The sequence below is a fragment of the Callorhinus ursinus genome, unplaced genomic scaffold, assembly GCF_003265705.2.
Source record: "Callorhinus ursinus isolate GAN/ISIS: 27379988/994484 unplaced genomic scaffold, GSC_fseal_2.0 scaffold4, whole genome shotgun sequence".
Classification (NCBI taxonomy): Eukaryota; Metazoa; Chordata; class Mammalia; order Carnivora; family Otariidae; genus Callorhinus; species Callorhinus ursinus.
Window position 1 is genome coordinate 112,763,313 of NW_027397066.1, and position 19,090 is coordinate 112,782,402.

Sequence of the window (19,090 nt, forward strand, 5' to 3'; positions counted from 1 at the left end):
ACTATCATTATTTGCAGATGTCATGATATTATATCCAGAAAACCCCAAAGACTCTATTAAAAAACATTAAAACTAATAAATTTAGTAAACTTGCAGTATATGAAATTAATACACAAAAATCTGTTGCATTTCTTTAATAGTGAACTAGTAGGTGAAATTAAGAAAGAAATATGGTGCTAGGAAAATGGGACAGGCACATGCAAAAGAATGAAACTGGACCACTACCTGACAATATACACAAAAATTAACTAAAAATGGATTAAAGACTTACATGTAAAACCTGAAACCATATAACTCCTAAAAGAAAACATAGGCAGTATCCTCCTTGACATCAGTCTTATTTTGTATTTGACTCTAAAAGCAAAGGCAACAAAAGCAAAAATAAACAGGTGCAATTACCTAAAGGCAGAAAGTTCTGTACAGCAAAAGAAATTATCAACAAAATGAAAAGACGAGCTACTGAATGGGTAAAAATATTGGCAAAACATAGATTTGATAAGCAGTTAACATCCAATATATATAAAAACTCAACTCAATAGCAAAAAATAACAAAAAAAAACCCGATTAAAAAATGGACAGAAGATTTACATAGACACTTTTACCAAAGAAGTCATACAGATGACCAAAAAATACATGAAAACATGCTCAACATCATTAACTATCAGGGAAAGCAAACCATAACCACAATGAGATATCATCTCACATCTGTCAGAATAGCTATTATCAAAAAGACTAGATATAATAAATGTTGGAGGGGTTGTGGAGTAAAGAGAACCCTTGTGCACTGTTGGTGGGAATGCAAATTGGCGCAGCTGCTATAGAAAACAACATGGGGGCTCCATAAAAAATTAAAATTAAACTACCACATGACCCAGCAATTATATTTCTGGGTAGTTATTTGAAGAAAATAAAAACATTAACTGGAAAAGGTATCTGCACTTCCATGTTTGTTGCAGCAGTACTTATAGTAGCCAGGTTATAGAAACCACCTAAGTGTCCACTGAAGGATGAATGGATAAAGAAATTGTAATACAGGGGCACCTGGGTGGCTAAATTGGTTAAAGGTCTGCCATCAGCTCAGGTCATGATCCTGGGGTCCTAGAATCAAGCCCCATGTCGGACTCTCTGCTCAGAGGGGAGTCTGCTTCTCCCTCTCCCTGTCTGCTGTTCCCCCTGCTTGTGCTCTCTCTCTGTCAAATAAATAAATAAAATCTTAAAAAATTGTAATATATATCTATATCTATATGCAATCAATAGTATTTAGCCATTAAAAAGAATGAAATCTTGTCATTTGTAACAACATGGTTGGACCTCAAAGGCATTTTGCTAAGTGAAATAAGTAAGACTGAGATCAGCAAACACTATATGATCTCTCTTATATGTGGAATTAAAAACATACCAACAAACAACAACAACAGTAACAAAAACAAGCTACAAGATACAGAGGACAGGTTGTTGGTTGCTAAAGACAGGGCCTAGGGGATGGAAGAAATGTGTGAAGGAGGTAAAAAAATTAAATAAAAATTTGATTTTAGATATAAGATAAAAATAGAAGCAACAGAAAATACTAATTACCCAACTGAAGAAAAAATAAATAAGACCTTGAAATAAAAAATACATGTATATGATTGCCAAAGAATCTGAATCACTCACACATTCTCATAAGAATGTTGAATGGTACATCAACTAAACATGTTTAGGTTTTTACAAAACTAAACATGTTTTCCTTCTGACGCAGCAACAGAACTACTACCAGGGATTTATCCTGGAGAAACAAAAACTATGTTCACACAAAACCTGTAAATAGATATTAATAGATGTATTTCATAATAGCCAAAAACCACAGAAAGACATTGACCTTCAATAGGTGAATGGTTAAACTACTGCGGTACATCATATCATAGAATACTCTTTAGCAAGAAAAAGAAAACAAATAATTTGATACACATAACAGCTTGGATAATCTAAAAGGAATTATTCTAAATGAAAAAATTCTAGTCTCAAAGTATGCATACTATGTGAGTCCATTTATAGAGCATTCTTAAACACACAAAATTATAGAAATGGAGAATGAATCATTAGTTGCTAAGGGTTAGTGGGGGAGAGGAGAGGTTGGATGTAGCTATAAAATGGTAGCACAAGGGATCCCTATAATGGAACTGTTCTGCATCTCATTGTGGTGGTGATCATATGAATCTACACATAAAATTGTATAGAATTATATACTCACAAACACACATATACACATGAGTGCATGTAAAATCTGAATACTTTCGATAGATATTATCAATGTCATTTGTCTGTTTGTGATATTATACTGTAGTTTTACAAGATGTTACCATTGGGGGAAAAATGGGAGAAGGTGTGTGAAATCTCTCTATTATTTCTTATAACTGCATGTTTGTCTGAACATCTAAAATAAAATTAAGTAATATGACTATTAGGAAGCAAAAATTAGTTCTTTGAAGGCTTGTTTATGACTCATGAAAAATGCTACACAGTTTAACCTGTCTAGTTACTCACAAACTTTTTCACTTATTGCAGTAACAGCAACTATAAGAATGGTACAATATATGTTGTAAAATATATGAAATATTTGGAATATTTAGTCCATTAGCCAAGCTGTTAGATTCTGTGGTAGATTAGGTCATTGTTCCACAAATATTTTTCCCTTCCTCTTTCCTCTATGGATTTTGGCCATGGGGCTTACTTTGACAAATATATTGATAGAAGAAATGTAAGGAGAGGCTTGAAATGTACTTGTGTGGTTGGGCTTGCCCTGTTCCACGTCTGTCTTTACCCTGAGAAGAGCATGAAGAATATGTCCCAGGAAACCCACTGGTCCCAGAAGAATGAGAAATAACAAGGAACAGACCTGAACCAAATGCATGCATAAGAATTGATCACAGCCTTAGATCATCTCCAGCCAAACCACAAGCATAAGAGTACGAAATCAAATCTTGATTTGCATGCCGCTTCTTTTAGAGTGGTTTGTGATGCAGTCTTATTGTGGCTATAGTTGACTAAAACAGAATAATCAATGAAAATATATTTCAAGACTCTGAAATTATGGCTTAGCTCAAGCAGAATATGGTAGAGAAGCATATATCATAACTGACAATCACCAAATATCTGCCTTCTCACAGTTGAACATGACAATTTTCTAAGTATAGACCTTGATTTGATACTCTTTATTTTCCTCTCTTAATGTTTTATTTTTTCCCTGTCCCTAACTTCAAAGGCTTTTTAAAAATTTTATTGGAACTATGTTTACAGTTTGATTTTTCATTATGAAAGTGGAAGAACAGTATGCAAATTAATAACCTCTCCCTCAAACAGTTGATTTGATTTTTACACTAATTTAAGTGCCATGAGAAAATAACTTTGTCCATTTTGTTTACTACCGTGTCACCAGTACTTAAGCATTTAATAAACATAAATATGTATTGAAAGATTATTCAGTCTCCTTAGTTTCTTGTTTCCCTAGTTTTTTTTTACTGAGTTGTTTTAATATTTCACTCCATGCTTCTACAGTCTATATTAATGATGTGAAAACTGCATTTTCCGGAAAACATTGTTGAAAATTTTGTTTTTTGTACTATCTTATAAAATCACCTACATGGCAATTTCTCTTAATTTTTATTGGAAAGAGGACAGATATTTCTTATGATGAATTGATGTGATTTATCCACCAATAAAAGAAACAAAAAACATAACATTTCTCTAGTTTGTTTTGGCTTCTAGGGCTATGAGTCCAATTTAATGCTCAGTAATAGTAACTCTGTAGTGCTACCAAAAATATAAGCAGCATAATTTTAATTGCCATTATTTATTGTAACTAAATGGAATAAAATATTTTACTAGTTAAAATACTTATAAACAAAAACCTTGAATTATTAAACTTTCTGAAATAAATATTATTTTATCAGTGTAATGCTTTTATCCTAAGAAATACTTCTGAAGACGTATGGTTTGTCTCAAGCACTGTGCTAGGCTGTAAGTGTATTGAAGTAAGCATAACAAAATCATGGAACTTACCTTCTTTGGGGCAGACTAAAAAATGATATCTGGTATGCAAATAAATGATTATGTGATTTTTTAAAAGAGAATAAAATGCTCTTAAGATTACCTGCCAGGGAATGTGGCCTTTTGGAATGAATATGGAAGTTCGGATCAGGCAGAGTATGGCAGACTTAGATAACACTTGACATGTGAAGGCAAGACAAAAGAAAAGGAAAAACCTGTGAAAGGAGTTGTGCCTTGTTGAGCCAAAGTGGCAGAATACAGGAAAGCTGTAAGCTAAGAGATGGGTTGCTTTAAGAATTGCAAAAAGATACCTAGACTCTTGTATACTAAATCAAGGAGGAGTATTGTTTGAGGTAAGATTGGAAAAGTATGTAAGGGTTGAGATAGGTAAGCCCCGCTAAGGTTTTCAGTTTAATTCTCAGTATAATATGAATCTTGTGAAGAAATCTAAGTAAGGAAATTACATAAACCTACTCACAGTTTCTTAAAGTGACTGCCTGTTGTGGGGAAAAAATAACTGGAATAGACTAAGTAGGATTCTCTTGGAATCAGGAAATGAAATATTATGTAAAGCTTAATGTTAACAATGGATAAAAATCGATAAAAGTTGTTTAGTTGAATTCTAGAAACTGGCCATTTTGTGTGTTTTTTTTTGAGTTCATGTGATGCCTATTTGTTGATTTCTTTTTTTTTTTTAAGATTTTATTTATTTCTTAGAGAGCATCAGCATGAGCCAAGGGAGGGGCAGAGGGAAAGGAAAAGAAGACTCCCCTCTGAATGAGGAGTATAGGGGCGGCTGGTTGATCCCAGGACCTGAGATCATGACCTGAGCTGAAGTCAGATGCTTAACTGCTTAACCACCACCCATGTGCCCCTATTTCTAGTACTTCTTGGTAATTTAAAAAACAAAACACCTCAGGGCGCCTGTGTGGCTCAGTTGGTTAAGCGACTGCCTTCGGCTCAGGTCATGATCCTGGAGTCCCGGGATCCAGTCCCGCGTCGGGCTCCCTGCTCCGCGGGAAGTCTGCTTCTCCCTCTGACCCTCTTCCCTCTCATGCTCTCTGGCTCTCATTCTCTCTCTCAAATAAATAAATAAAATCTTTAAAAAAAAACACTTCAGATGAAATAATTTTTTTCTTCTTGTGAATTTTTCCATGTGTGATTTTACTGTCTAGATGAAACATATTAACAGCATATGGTATGTAGAATATGAACTCTGCCAGAAATATTCCCCTGACCCCTGACATACAGACATCTCTCTTTAACATTCCCTAAACTATATTGTAATATTTTCGAACATCTTCCATTTTACACTCTTCATAACTTCAACTCTGAAGTTGAACTAGAAAAATAATACTTTAAGATATTTGCTGCATTTAATTGCTTCTAAACTGTGTAGCTTTAAGTCACCTCCAAAGTGATGTGCAGTTAGCCTAGTGATATATCAGTATACAAATGAGTGGACACAGACACTTTTGTACTTTTATGGGTGCATCATTCAGATGAGAGCAGGTGCATTCAAGGTGGTATGGCCATAGACAACACACTATTCAATTTTACAAATTTTACTACTTCACTTGGGCAAAGATCAGTGACTTTTTTTTGTAATGTACCTCAATTCTATCATGAGATTTAAATATCAAACTTAAGGAGAAACTTAAGTTCCAATAAGAAACTTATTGAATCAATTGATGTTTATCATCATCTAAGTTTTACATATTTAAAATTCATTCCAGAATAGTTACATGTAAAAATTTTTATATCATTTTAATATTATGCACATTTCTTAGAACCTAATTTTCAACTCTGAATAATCAACTGCCAGATTAGCAATGACCTATATGGTACTTATTTTCCATCACTGTTGCTGAAATCACCATTTTCCTATGTTACCTATAGATTGATCTCTTGTTATTTGGACAGTCACTGTTAGTTGAAAGTATAAATTAATAACTGAGTATATGTTCTTTGTTTTCTCAATGACTGATTCATGAAGGAACTTGAAAACCCTTGGAATATCAAATTGAACTAATGAATTTTTCATTAGCTGTTCTATTATAAACTTTTTATCTCTTGAGTAAATACCTAAGTTAAAATCTAGCATTCACCAAGAAGCCTACTGTTCGTTCTTATGTTAATGAGGAGGCTAATTGCAAATTTCCCTAGGTAATCTCAGTGTCATTTATTCATGAACCACTGACAACAGACATGACATTTTTGAATGACAGCTCTCAATCCTTTTGCTTACAAGTTTTAATATGTGCTAGGTGATTTAAAAGACTTTAAACCTAAAAGGTGTCAAAGTAAGTTAAAAGGGGGAAAAATTCTGAAACTTGAATACCTGATAAGTTAGCTTTGAATTTATAAGGCTAACATATTTTAGAATTTGAAAAGTTTTTTTTTTTTTAATTTAAAAAGCTTTAAGGGAAAAAAGAGGAAATGTTATTTCAAACTTCTTTTTAATCACATTGTTGGGGTTAGTGTTCTTGAATAGAAAATATGCCATTCCAAAAGGATTCTGTCTAACTGATGTATGCAACTACAGCTTTTTTCCTGAATCACAAATAAGATTAAATTGCAATGTAAATTGATACGAAAACCCTAAGTGAAACTTGGCCCTATAATATTTACAAGTCTTTTTTCATATAGCTGCTTTTTTCTGTAGTCCATGAGTTCTGACTGCTTCTATTTGTTGCATCTTCTGGCTCTAGTGCTGCTGCATGCAATTCATGGTCTGCTGTTTGGAAGATGAATTTGTCTTCAGCAGTAGTTGTTTTTCATTGTAGTTCCAAGTTCTTGCATTCCTTTGGGGCAATTTCATGCTTGCCACTGTACCTGAGGTTCCTTGGTTTTCCATGATATTCTTAATAATTTTATGATTTAAAATCTTGCTGGCATTGAATTTAAAATTTGTACACTACACTTTTGCCCTTTGATGGGTCCGGTTCTTTTTCCATTCTTAGAACATTATCAGATCAGGGGCAGAGTTTTTCTGGTCTGCATTTCAAGCAGTCAGCCCACTGAACGAAAATGAGTTATTTTGACTTAATGTTTACCCTACAATATTTTTTTTACTATTGATTTAACCAGCATTTTTATAGCTTTATGTGTGTGTGTGTGCTCGCAGTATGCACACATGCTCACATGTATGTTAAGGGGTTCCCTTAGTGTTTTCTGCCATATTGATTAGAAATTTAAATAATATTAAACATTTATTTAGGGTGCCTGCGTGGCTCAGTTGGTTAAGCGACTGCCTTCAGCTCAGGTCATGATCCTGGAGTCCCGGGATCAAATCCCACATCGGGTTCCCTATGCGGCGAGGGCCCTGCTTCTCCCTCTAACCCTCCCCGCTCTCATGTACTCTCTCTCTCTCACTCTCACTCTCTCAAAATAAATAAATCTTTAAAAAAAATAAAAATTTATTTAATGTTCTTCATAAGGACAACTAAGCAAATTCTGTCATCAAAAAATGTTTCCAGGGCATGAAAACATAGTTTAAACTTAGTTTTTTTTTTATCAAACAAATGTATAGAATATTTTAGTGACTATTACAAAATACTAAAAATCCACTTCTTTGGCCCAAGATATGTGGAATTTATAAATTTTACATAAAGGGCAATGGATTGGGGTGCCTGGGTGGCCCAGTCGTTAAGCGTCTGCCTTCAGCTCAGGTCATGATCACAGGGTCCTGGGATCGAGCCCCGCATTGGGCTCCCTGCTCAGCGGAAGGCCGCTTCTCCCTCTCCCACTCCCCCTGCTTGTGTCCCCTCTCTTGCTCTCTCTCTCTCTCTCTCTCTGTCAAATAAATAAATAAAATATTAAAAAGAAAAAGGGCAATGGATTATGATGTGGACATGCCTAATTATGATGCAGCTCAAACCACTTGTTTGTCGTCCTATTGGCATAGGCCAATAGTTACTGAATCTAAACTTATCTAGGTCTTTGTATTTAGTCATATTTCTAGTGTTAGTTTAATCCTCTGTTTCCTAGTTTTTAATTCCTGTATTTGTGATATTCATGGCCATCGATCTTTTCCTATTATAATTTACTAAGAAACATTTTTAATTAGATATCCATGAATATAGGCTTAAAGTCACTGCCATTTTTTAATATATACAAATATATAGATATTGACATTTCATGAATTTTATGTAATGTTTTTACAGAAGGTGGTGGATATAGTTTTTAACTAAATATCCAAAAAGAATAACAAAAGAATATAGTTGAATGCTTATGATTATTCAAGAATAGAATCATACTATATTTGAGTTAATCCTTAATATACCTCGAGGGTTAGCTGTAATTGGTCATTTAAATGTGAGATAATGAGACTTAGAGTTTTTAAAGAGTTTTCCCAAAGTCTCATAGTCAATAGCTAATAAATGGATGAGACTCTATTAAAATTCTGATCACTCTAAAAACAAACACTACATTCTCTTTCTTTTCTCTCTCTCTCTCTCTCTGTGTATTCTGACTAACATAAATAAATATGAATTTATTTGCAATATTTAAGAAAGCTAATAGAATTGAGGAAAACCTAAAGTAACCAGGTCTCAGGAGACATAGGAAAAAATGGAAGACTAAAGCTTGCAGAAGCAGAAAACTGCCTTAGAGTCCATTAAAGGTGCTTCTGTTTTCAGTGCCTTGGCTCTTTCACTCAATCTTTGAATTCCCTGGAGAAAGCATTTGACCGGCCTTTGTTTGATAATCTGACCTTCTTTGAACCAATCGCCAAGGAGATATGATGCTTTAATTAATCAAGTCTGAGTGAACCTTGAAATTAATTTCATTAAAAAATAATAAACACACACACGAAAGGATAATGTGACATGAGAAAAGTCCCCAAGGAAATATCTAGTTCAAGACCAGAAGAAGCACAAGACATGTTAGATAATCAAGTAAGTTTTTGGAGGGATTGGCTTTTTCTTCTCCCTAATGTAGTGTTAGTCTTTTTCTTACGGATATATTATAAAAATCCCAAATATCATATTAAACATTTTCTTGTTATAAATGTCAATATTTTGTTATAAATATTCAAAACGTCTTTTTAACTTAGTTGTCTTCTTCCCTTGATGTGTTAAAGAAATTTAAAAACTTTTTCATTTAGGGGCGCCTGGGTGGCTCAGTTGGTTTAAGTACCAACTCTGGATTTCAGCTCAGGTCATGATCTCAGGGTCATGAGATTGAACTCTGAAATGGGCTCCACACTGGATATGAAGCCTGCATAAGATTCTCTCTCTCCCTTTTCCCCTTCCCGCTCGTGCTCTCTCTCTCCCTAAAATAAATAAATCTTAAAAAAAAACAAACCTTTTTCATTATTCAGACTTTTTAATTCATCTTTTTGTAGTTCCTGGAACATTTGTACTTTGAAAGAAATTCTCCTTCAACTGTCACATAAATATTAATGTGTAATTTATCCTAGTTTTTTTTGTTTTCATTTAACATATATTGTCAATTTTATTATAACGTAGATTTGTTTAAACATATAGTATGTGATAAAATTCTATCATTCTAAATACCTAATGAATTTTGACAGCACAATGTATTGAATAATCTTTTCATTCCAAAATGATTAGAAATATAAAATATACTTCATGAATTTCAAAGGCATACTAGAATGTGTTTTTAGTTTTTAAAAAATATTCTCCATTTATGTGACTTTAGTTAATTATGTAAACATGGGTATAAAGATAGGAAAATAACATGTGTTTCTTTTTATCTTGGAAAACATTTGTTCTCTGAATGTTCCTTTGTTGTATTGTGATAAATTATTATTGTACTAAGTTATTTTTTTCTGTAGGAAATGTCTCTAATCTCACCAGAGATATCAAGTATAATTATACTTAGATTTCTTTTCCCTAACTGGTTACTCTTTTTCATCTTGGTCATTGCTTGAACTGTTAGTTTCTCTCAAATGGCTAATGAATCTTCACTTTTTCATCAAAATTTATGTACAATAGATAGTGTGAATTTACTCATTTGGGTGGTCTAGTTCACATGTAATAGTCAAACTGAGCAAGAACTTTGTGTATATTTTAGAGTACGTGGATTAGCAGGCATCACTTTATAGTGAAAAAGTAGTGGTAAGACATTTAGATTGTCCTGCTTGCTGTCATGTGAAAAAATAAAGAGAAATTTACTTCAGGATAACAATATCCATCTCAGAAATCCTAGTCCTGTGGAAAATCATTCAGTTCTTCAGTGAGCAATTCCGCTAACCTTGGGGAAAAGAATAAGCATTGACAAATATTCCCTTTCTAGTTAAAGAGAGGAGAGCAGATTGAGAGAGACAGTAAAGGGGGATCTGACCAGCCTCATTGTTCCAAAAACATTCCTTCAATTTATGCCCATGATGACCGTCCTTCATTTTCTTACTTTAAAAAATCTGATATAGTTATTTCAAATGTGACGTCTCTATAAACTCAACCAGAAAGACAAACTTTTACATATTCTGTAGCCTTCCTTGAAATTGTTCTTGGGGCGCCTGGGTGGCTCAGATGGTTAAGCATCTGCCTTCAGCTCAGGTCATGATCCCAGGGTCCTGGGATCGAGTCCCGCATCGGGCTCCCTGCTCCTTGGGAGACTGCTTCTCCCTCTGCCTCTCTCTCTCTCTGTCTCTCATGAATAAATAAATAAAATCTTAAAAAAAAGGAAATTGTTCTTGAATATATACGTATGTATTTATATATATATATGTATCTTTAGTCCTGATCTGGACTATGGAGCCCTTCAGAGACCCATGAAGACCTCTGTTCACCTTATGGTCTTTTCAGATTCTTAATTATAAAAGAAAACTACTTTTAGATATCACTATTGCCATTTCAAAAGTATTTGCAGAGAGGGGAAATGCTCATTTGGCAGTTTTGATCCTTATGATTTCTGTCTAGCCCCAGAGCAGAAATTACAAGGTCTTCTTTCATGATTGCTTGATTTTTTTTCTTTATTTACTTTTTCTTACTCAAAAGGATGAATATGGAAAATCAAATTTATAGTTGCAAGCTCAAATTTTCCCTTCTTTTCTTTTGCCCTCTTAAGGGAAAAAAAAATAAAGATCAGGTAAATAAGATATGATTGAATTTAATCTAGCTTGATTGACATAAGTCCAGGTAACCAGTACACACACACACACACACACACACACACATACACACACACACACATGTATTTTAAATATAGACTTTGGAAACAAGGAATATATCATGGAGGGGTATACATATGTAAGTGTACATATTTAAGTGTTGTGGGAATAGGCAATGATTAGAGAGACATAGGTCACCATTCTGGATACACTGTATAAAACTGTGTTAAAGAGTGACCCACCTTAGGGTCACCTAGGTGGCTCAGTCAGTTAAGTATCTGCCTTCTGTTCAGGTCATGATCTCAGGGTCCTGGGATCAAGCCCGGTATCAGGCTCCCTGCTCAAAGGGGAGTCTGCTTCTCCCTTTTCCTCTGCTCCTCCCTCCAGATCATTCTCTCTCTCTCTCTTTCTCTCTCTCTCAAGTAAATAAATAAAATATTTAAGAAAAAAAAAATGAGCGACCCACCCTGAATGCAAACTGGTGCAGCCACTCTGGAAAACGGTATGGATGGTTCTCAAAAAGTTAAAAATAGAACTACCCTATGATCCAGTAATTCTACTACTGGGTATTTACCCAAAGGATACAAAAATACTGATCAGAAGGGATACATGCACCCCAAAGTTTACAGCAGCATTATCAACAATAGTCAAATTATGGAAAGAATCCCAATAACCATTGACTGATGAATGGATACAGAAGAGATAGATAGATGATAGATAGATAGTGCCCTCGGAGGCACTCCCGCTCACTGCAGGTCCTGGCTCGAGTACTGGAGCAACAGCAGCAAGCCCAAGCGCACTACGATGCCCCGCAGAAGGGCCACGTGCCCCATTACTTATTGGAACGCGGGGATCTGTGTCGGAGGGAGGCTGAGGCCCGCCAGCAGAGCCAGCCAGACCCTGCCATGCCCCCTGGCCACACTCGCATGCCTGAGAACCAGAGGCTGGAGACACTGAGCAATCTGCTCCAGAGCCAGAGCCAGTTGCTACGTGAGCTGGTGCTGCTGCCTGCTGGGGCAGATTCACTCAGGGCGCAGGGCCACCGTGCTGAGCTGGATCGGAAGCTGGTACAAGTAGAGGAAGCCATCAGGATCTTTTCCCGCCCCAAGGTCTTTGTGAAGATGGATGCCTGAGCCCTTTTATGGGGGTAGTTATGGGGGTCCTCACTGAGAATCACCACATAGTTGCAAAGGGCAAGATGAGGCCCCATCCTAGAATGGAGTCTGAAGACAGGAGCAGTGGGGTGGGCAGTTTCCCCAGAGCACTCTTCCCAGCCACTGGTGGCTGTAGAAGGGCAGCCCAGCCTCTTAACCTCTTTGTCAAAATTAAACCTTTTGTACACAGTGGGAAAAAAAAAATAGATAGACAGATAGATAATGGAATATTACTCAGCCATCAAAAATAATGAAATCTTGCCATTTGCAATAATGTGGATGGAACTTGAGTGTATTATGCAAAGTGAGGTAAGTCAGAGAAAGACAAATACTGTATGATTTCACTCATTTGTGGAATTTAAGAAACCAAACAGATGAATTAGGGGATAAAAAAAAGAGAGAGGCAAACCAGGAAACAGACTCTTAACTAGAGAGGACAAACTGAGGGTTGGTGGAGGGGAGGTGGGCAAAGGGATGGGATAGCTAGGTGATGGGTATTAAGGAGGGCATTTATTGTGATGAACACTGAGTGTTGTATGTAAATGATGAATCACTAAATCTATACCTGAAACTAATATTATACTGTACGTTAACTAACTGGAATTTAAATAAAAATATGAAAAAGAAAAAAAAGTGACCCACCCCTAAAATGCATTCTCAGTTCTCAATAACAGATTAGTAAACTGACAAAAGCTATCATTTAAATAGCTAATTTAATTAACCAAACCTACCATTTCAACACAATGCCCCCCCCCCTTTTTTTTTACTCCAACCATACCAAACTACTTGTAATTTCTCGTTCATGATGTAGTACTTCATGTTTCTGGGCTTTTGCATAAGCACCTCACACAGAAAGACCATTTAGCCATCTTACATCTGATTTAACTCATCCTAAAACTTCTGGAATGTCACCAAAATAAACCTCCATACAAAATGTACATAGGTTTCCATAACTTCTTTAAGGCATGCTGTCCAGTCATCTCGAGGTGCTTTTTTGTTGTTGTTGTTCCTCTGATTCGTACTCTCTTAGATAGAAAGTCCCATGAAGTCCCATGTTTAGATTGATTTTGCAGCCCCAGATCCTGTATGGCATTTCATACACCGTACTCTTCAATAAGTTTGCATTGAATAAATGCATCAGTTGTGCTGCTGTTATTTACTATCAATATCTATCTGTATCCATGTTTGCAGGTTCTTGCAGTCTATGTCACTTTCCTTGTTACCCCATGCACCTAATGCCTACATTTGTCAACCATGTGATAAATCCCTGGCTATACTAATGTTGCAACATTAATCTGGCATTATTCTGCTTCTCTTTACCTCTTGTCTCAATGTTAGATTTTCACTTTGCCCAGCTACACATTAATAATTCTCAGAGCTTAGGGGAATTTAACCTTTGGCCATGGAACCACAGTTTTAATTACCTCACTTTTCACGTTAATGGTCTTCTGGGGACTGCTCAATGACCACAGAGCTACAAGGTCTTGCACTTTTCAGTTTGTATACTCATCTAAATTTATGAAACACCTTGGCTACCAAAATTAGAAATCAAAATGGCCACTGTAGTTACCAGTTTCTATAATACAAAAATATTGAAACAAAAAGCTTAAAGTGACAAATTAAAGACAGCTTCCATCCAACTCTTCCCACCTTCTTTCTCTTTAGAAATTGAAGCATATGCATATTCACTCACATAAACACACTCCCTTTCCTATTCTGCATTTTTAATAAAGAAGTAATAGGAATGAGTTATGTGTGTTTGTCTATGTGCATTCATTGTTGCTACTGTTTAATGACAAAAGGAAATGTGCCCTGAAGAAGAGTAATGGACTCATTCTGACTGCCACACCTCTCTTATCTCCCTGAAATTTGGTTCGATCATCCCACTCTTCTTTGTTATAAGCAAGGTGCGAAATGTTATTTATCAAACTATTGATAATAATGCAAGTATCAAAAGCCTTTTAACTCTTTCTTTTAATAATGAATCTATGTTAGAGTAACATTATTAGTTTTATAAAATGAAGTTGGGTGAGAGTTAGTGTATGTTAGTGGTTATGTGCATTGGTAAGAAGTCAAATAGATAACTCAAATGTTGACTTTTATGCTCAAATGTGTATACTTGTGAAATTTTCCTAAATTCTACCTCTGTTTCTTCATCTGACAAACTCAGATGACTATAATAGCAATCTTTACACAGGATAACCCTAGGGAAACATGAAGTCATTTCAAGAGAAACTCAGTCAAGAATTGTCACAAAGAAAGCAATTTCTAGATGTTGACCCCCAGAGGTACTCTTTTATAAAATTGACTTGACTGAAAAAAATTCTTATGATTAAGGCCTCCTATGGATTGTCCTTGCTCATCTCTGCTTTCACAATGTTCTCTCTTCCATGTTAGAAGAGAAATTCATACTCCTCACTCATGTGGAATGTTACCATATTGCATTTTCCCAGGTGCAAAAACCTGAGGTCATTAAAAGAGACGGGGAAATACCTATGTTTCCTTTAAGTAAGGCACCATATCTGGCCTCATTTATTCTCATTAAGAGATGCATTTAGAATAAAAATTACTCGTGTTAAATAATCATTTACAAATTTCTAATCTGTGTATACATGTTTGAGTAATTACATACTAATTGTTATTATTAAGCTAAATTTGGTAGGAAATTCTTTATTTCACTGAAAATTCGACATTAATTGTAATTTAAGTATATGTTTGTGTTTCAGAGAAGTATGGTATAATGGTTGATAAGACTTTCAGTCATAATAGAATGGAGTTAAATTTTGTGGGAAAAATGGAAACATGATTAAAGGGAAAGTGAAAACATACAATGACAATTGTTAATGAAGAGCTTTTTAATTTTAAATGAGTGGTGATTTGCATTAGTTTGCTATGGTGTTTACATGTCACTGGATATATTTTTAAAAATTGATGTCAGTATCTAATATGCTCATAATTTTGCTGTTTTGGTTACATGATATAATGCATATAAAACAAATGACACAGACCTTAGCACTTATTAATGCCCACATATGTTTATTATTTTTTTTTAAGATTTATTTGTTTATTTCAGTGAGACAGAATGCAGGGGGTAAGGACAGCGGGAGAAGGAGAAACTCAAGCAGACTCTGTGCTAAGCCTGGAGCCCAATGTGGGACTCAATTTCATGACCCTGAAATCAGACCCTAACTGAAACCAAGAGCTGAATGCTAAACCGACTGTGCCACCCAGGAGCTCCTGTTTATTATTTTTTTTTTCAAACAGTAAACTAAAATATATATATAATTAATTTTAGAAAATAAAATAACATGATGTTAAAAAGGACATATTTAAGTGCCATCTAATAATATCATAAAATACATAGAAGTTTCTTCCTTTAGTTAGTTGGACATGTTTTAGAAATTCCATGAATTGCATATATTTAAGAATGATATTCAGCTTCAAAATATGACACTAATCATTCCTATTTTATAACTTTTGATCATAAAGTTATCAATATTCTGGCAAAAAAGTATGTTTCAGTCTACACAACTTCATTTAAGTTATGCGTCTTAAGTATAGCTCTGTTTCCTTGAACAACTTGTCCTCCCCAACTCTTTCCATTAGTTTCAGGTGAAGCTGTCTATTACAGAGCACAGGGATGGGCCTATGTCCTCTGTTTTGCACAGAGCTATGCTAATCAGTGTCTTTATATTTTTAGGTCAAGGATATAAAAATGATCCAAGCCATATTTATACAAAGTTTTCCCTAGGATTTTTTAAAGTAGGGCTAGTGAGAATATGTTCTTTTCTTGTTGGTGGTGCAGTAATTAAAGAACAAATTTCAGAGGGATTCTGAATATGCACCCGGGGAAAGTCAAAAAGCAAAGCTGGATGATGATGGCAAGGGATTGAAATACAAAGAAATTGAGTGAGAGGGACAGGCAGAAATCAGAGTGGCCTTGGTAAAATAAGGAATTTCATATAAATGACTTATAATTATGAACAGAAAAAAAAGATTAGTAACATTCTATCCTCCTCGTAAGATCTTGTTTGTTTTAGATACTATCATGTGCTTTGTGTTGGGAGTCAGGATTTGGTTCCATCGTTGGTCAAAACTGACTTGATTTCTGACAGAGGGAAACCTGTTCCAAAAAAGGAAATGTAGCAGTAACGCAATAGTGAAATCAATAGTGGATATTCTGAATATTTTACCCTCTAGAACATCATGCCTTACAATTTACTCACCTTTGAAACATGAACATAGCATATAAGAAATAATATTAAACAAGATGAATTGATAATTTAGCAATCTGCTCCTTGAATCTGTACTCAATCATTGAATCTGTATTCAAATAATTAACCAATTGCACTATTTATTTAAATTAATTCATAAGAATAGTATATTTTACTTAATAAATAGAAACTATCAACGGATCATAGGTAAGTGCTATTATTTCCTTTTTTTTTTTTTAAGTGCTATTATTTCCTGAATGATCAGAATAACATTTTCCATATTTTAATTTATAATACAAAGAGAGTAGTATACAAATCAAAAACCATAAAAAATATATGTGAGATGCTGAAATTATTACATTAATAGCCATAAGTCCATGTCAGTTTGAAAATCCTACTCATGAATTGAGAGCAAATGATATTTCTAAGTCTTAACTTGAAATTCCACAATATATGGAAATATGGTCTATGTGGAAATAAAGACCAAACTAGCCTTGGTCAGAATATTCATTCAAATAGAATAGAATTATAAGATAGAATCTATTCCACAGTGAAAGAAGTTGATTGAAATATTTAGCCTCTATGAGTCAGAATATATTAAGGAAACTAAACCAGTGGCTAAGGATACTTAAATATGTAGGGTACTTAAGTGGAGGAGTGAGTAAAAGTGTTGTTGTTTACTTATCCATCAATGCCACTTAACTACAAAGAGCCCAAGAGCTTTGAAATTTGCTACATTTGTATCTGTCAACTTTAGAGACTACATAATCGGATTAGCAATTAAGGGAGTCTAAAAGAAATGAAAAGTGTACCAACAACCCAACATGACTAGATTGTTTTATAATATCCATTTGTACTGTAAATTCATATAGTATATCTGGTAAATTTACTACTCAAGGTTGTAACTAAAAAAATTGGCCTTTTAAACAGTCTCATTCTCAGACTTAATTATGCCTATAATTTTAATCTTCTTTTGTACTGTAGATTAACAATAAATGTTTTCTAATTTTTTTAGATAGTCCTTATAAGAGTTTTTGAAACTACCGCTAAGAAATTAAATACAGGGTTGATTGGGTGGCTCAGCTGGTTAAGAGTCGGCCTTCGGCTCAGGTCATGATCCTATGGTCCCGGAACTGAGCCCTGCATCAGGCTCCCTGCTCAGTGGAGAGCCTGCTTCTCCCTCTACCTCTGCTGCTCCCCCTGCTTGTGCACACCCTCTCTCTTTCTGTCAAATAAATAAACAAAATCTTAAAAAAGGAAATTAAATACAATAAGAGAGACACCCATGTAACTGAAGTTATTTAAGAGAAATATCATTCAGAAACTAAATTATATGTGGGTCCACATGTTTTGAATTATTAAGTACTAATAGTTAAGTCTGAATCTGCTCAGTTATCACATTTATATAATGAGACTTTTTAAATGACACTTTCAAAGAAAATGACTTATGTTTTTGGGGGGTAGTAAAATTGAGGTATATAAATATTGATTTTTATAAATAACTAAGGATATTATAAAGATAATAACATTATTACTGATGTAGTATGTAAATAATACCACTGTTCTAGATTCTTATTTTAAAGCACTATATTTGATTCTAAATTTTATTTACTTAAAAATTAAAAAATATTACTGTTTTAAAATTGATCATATTTTTATAATATTTCCTTTTTGACATTTTTCTTAGAAACAAGTGTGAATTTATTACACCACATTGTATTTAATAACATTTACTATAAATGTTTTTCTATATGATTATTTTAAACACAATACTTTCTTTAAGCAAACAAAACTACCCAATAAATGAAGAACACCAATGATTTTAATTGTTGCCCGCGGAGGGGAGCTATGATCTGACTAATCTAATTGACTAAAATAGAAGTTGTCCTAACTACACTATACTTACAAACCTTGGACTAATCTGGCATTCAGAAGGAAATCATCATCTCAATTGTTAAGCGAGAACAATAACAAATGTCTCTTTTCTGAGATCAAATGTGGCAAAATATTTCACAATTTGAATAAAATAGCCTTAAGTTTGCTGTTAACATATTCTTCAAACCTCTCTAATTATCTGGATATTGTCTCAGTGAACTTCACCAATAACTCTTGTTGCAGAATGTTTAGCAGACACCAAGAAAGGCATATGGGGAAAAAATAACAATTTGGCCAAATTATCATTTGAAATTGAAATTTGTCATCTGTCAATTAAACATGACCAAATAAAAAGAAATCTGTCAAATTGGAAAAGTTAAACTTAAAGAATGACCATTAACTAGAAAGATTATGAATATCTAGATTGGTAGATTGTTGTGGTTATTTCAAAGGAGAATGACACAAAATGAAAAATTAATATAGGTTAGAAATCTGACTTCCAATATATAGGACAGCTTAATCATAAGACAAATAATTTAATAACCAACTTCTACAGTGCCTCTACAGTGAATTGTTTTGTGACTCAAAATAGATTATTAAAAGCACACTAATCTAGAGGATAATTTTTCTCCTTTACCACCATTGCAAATCCAGGTGAATGAAATTCTTTTTCTGAACAGAATCAATTTCAACAAAGAACAGGCAACTTACTATATGGATGAAAACTAAAATTGCTGATCAAG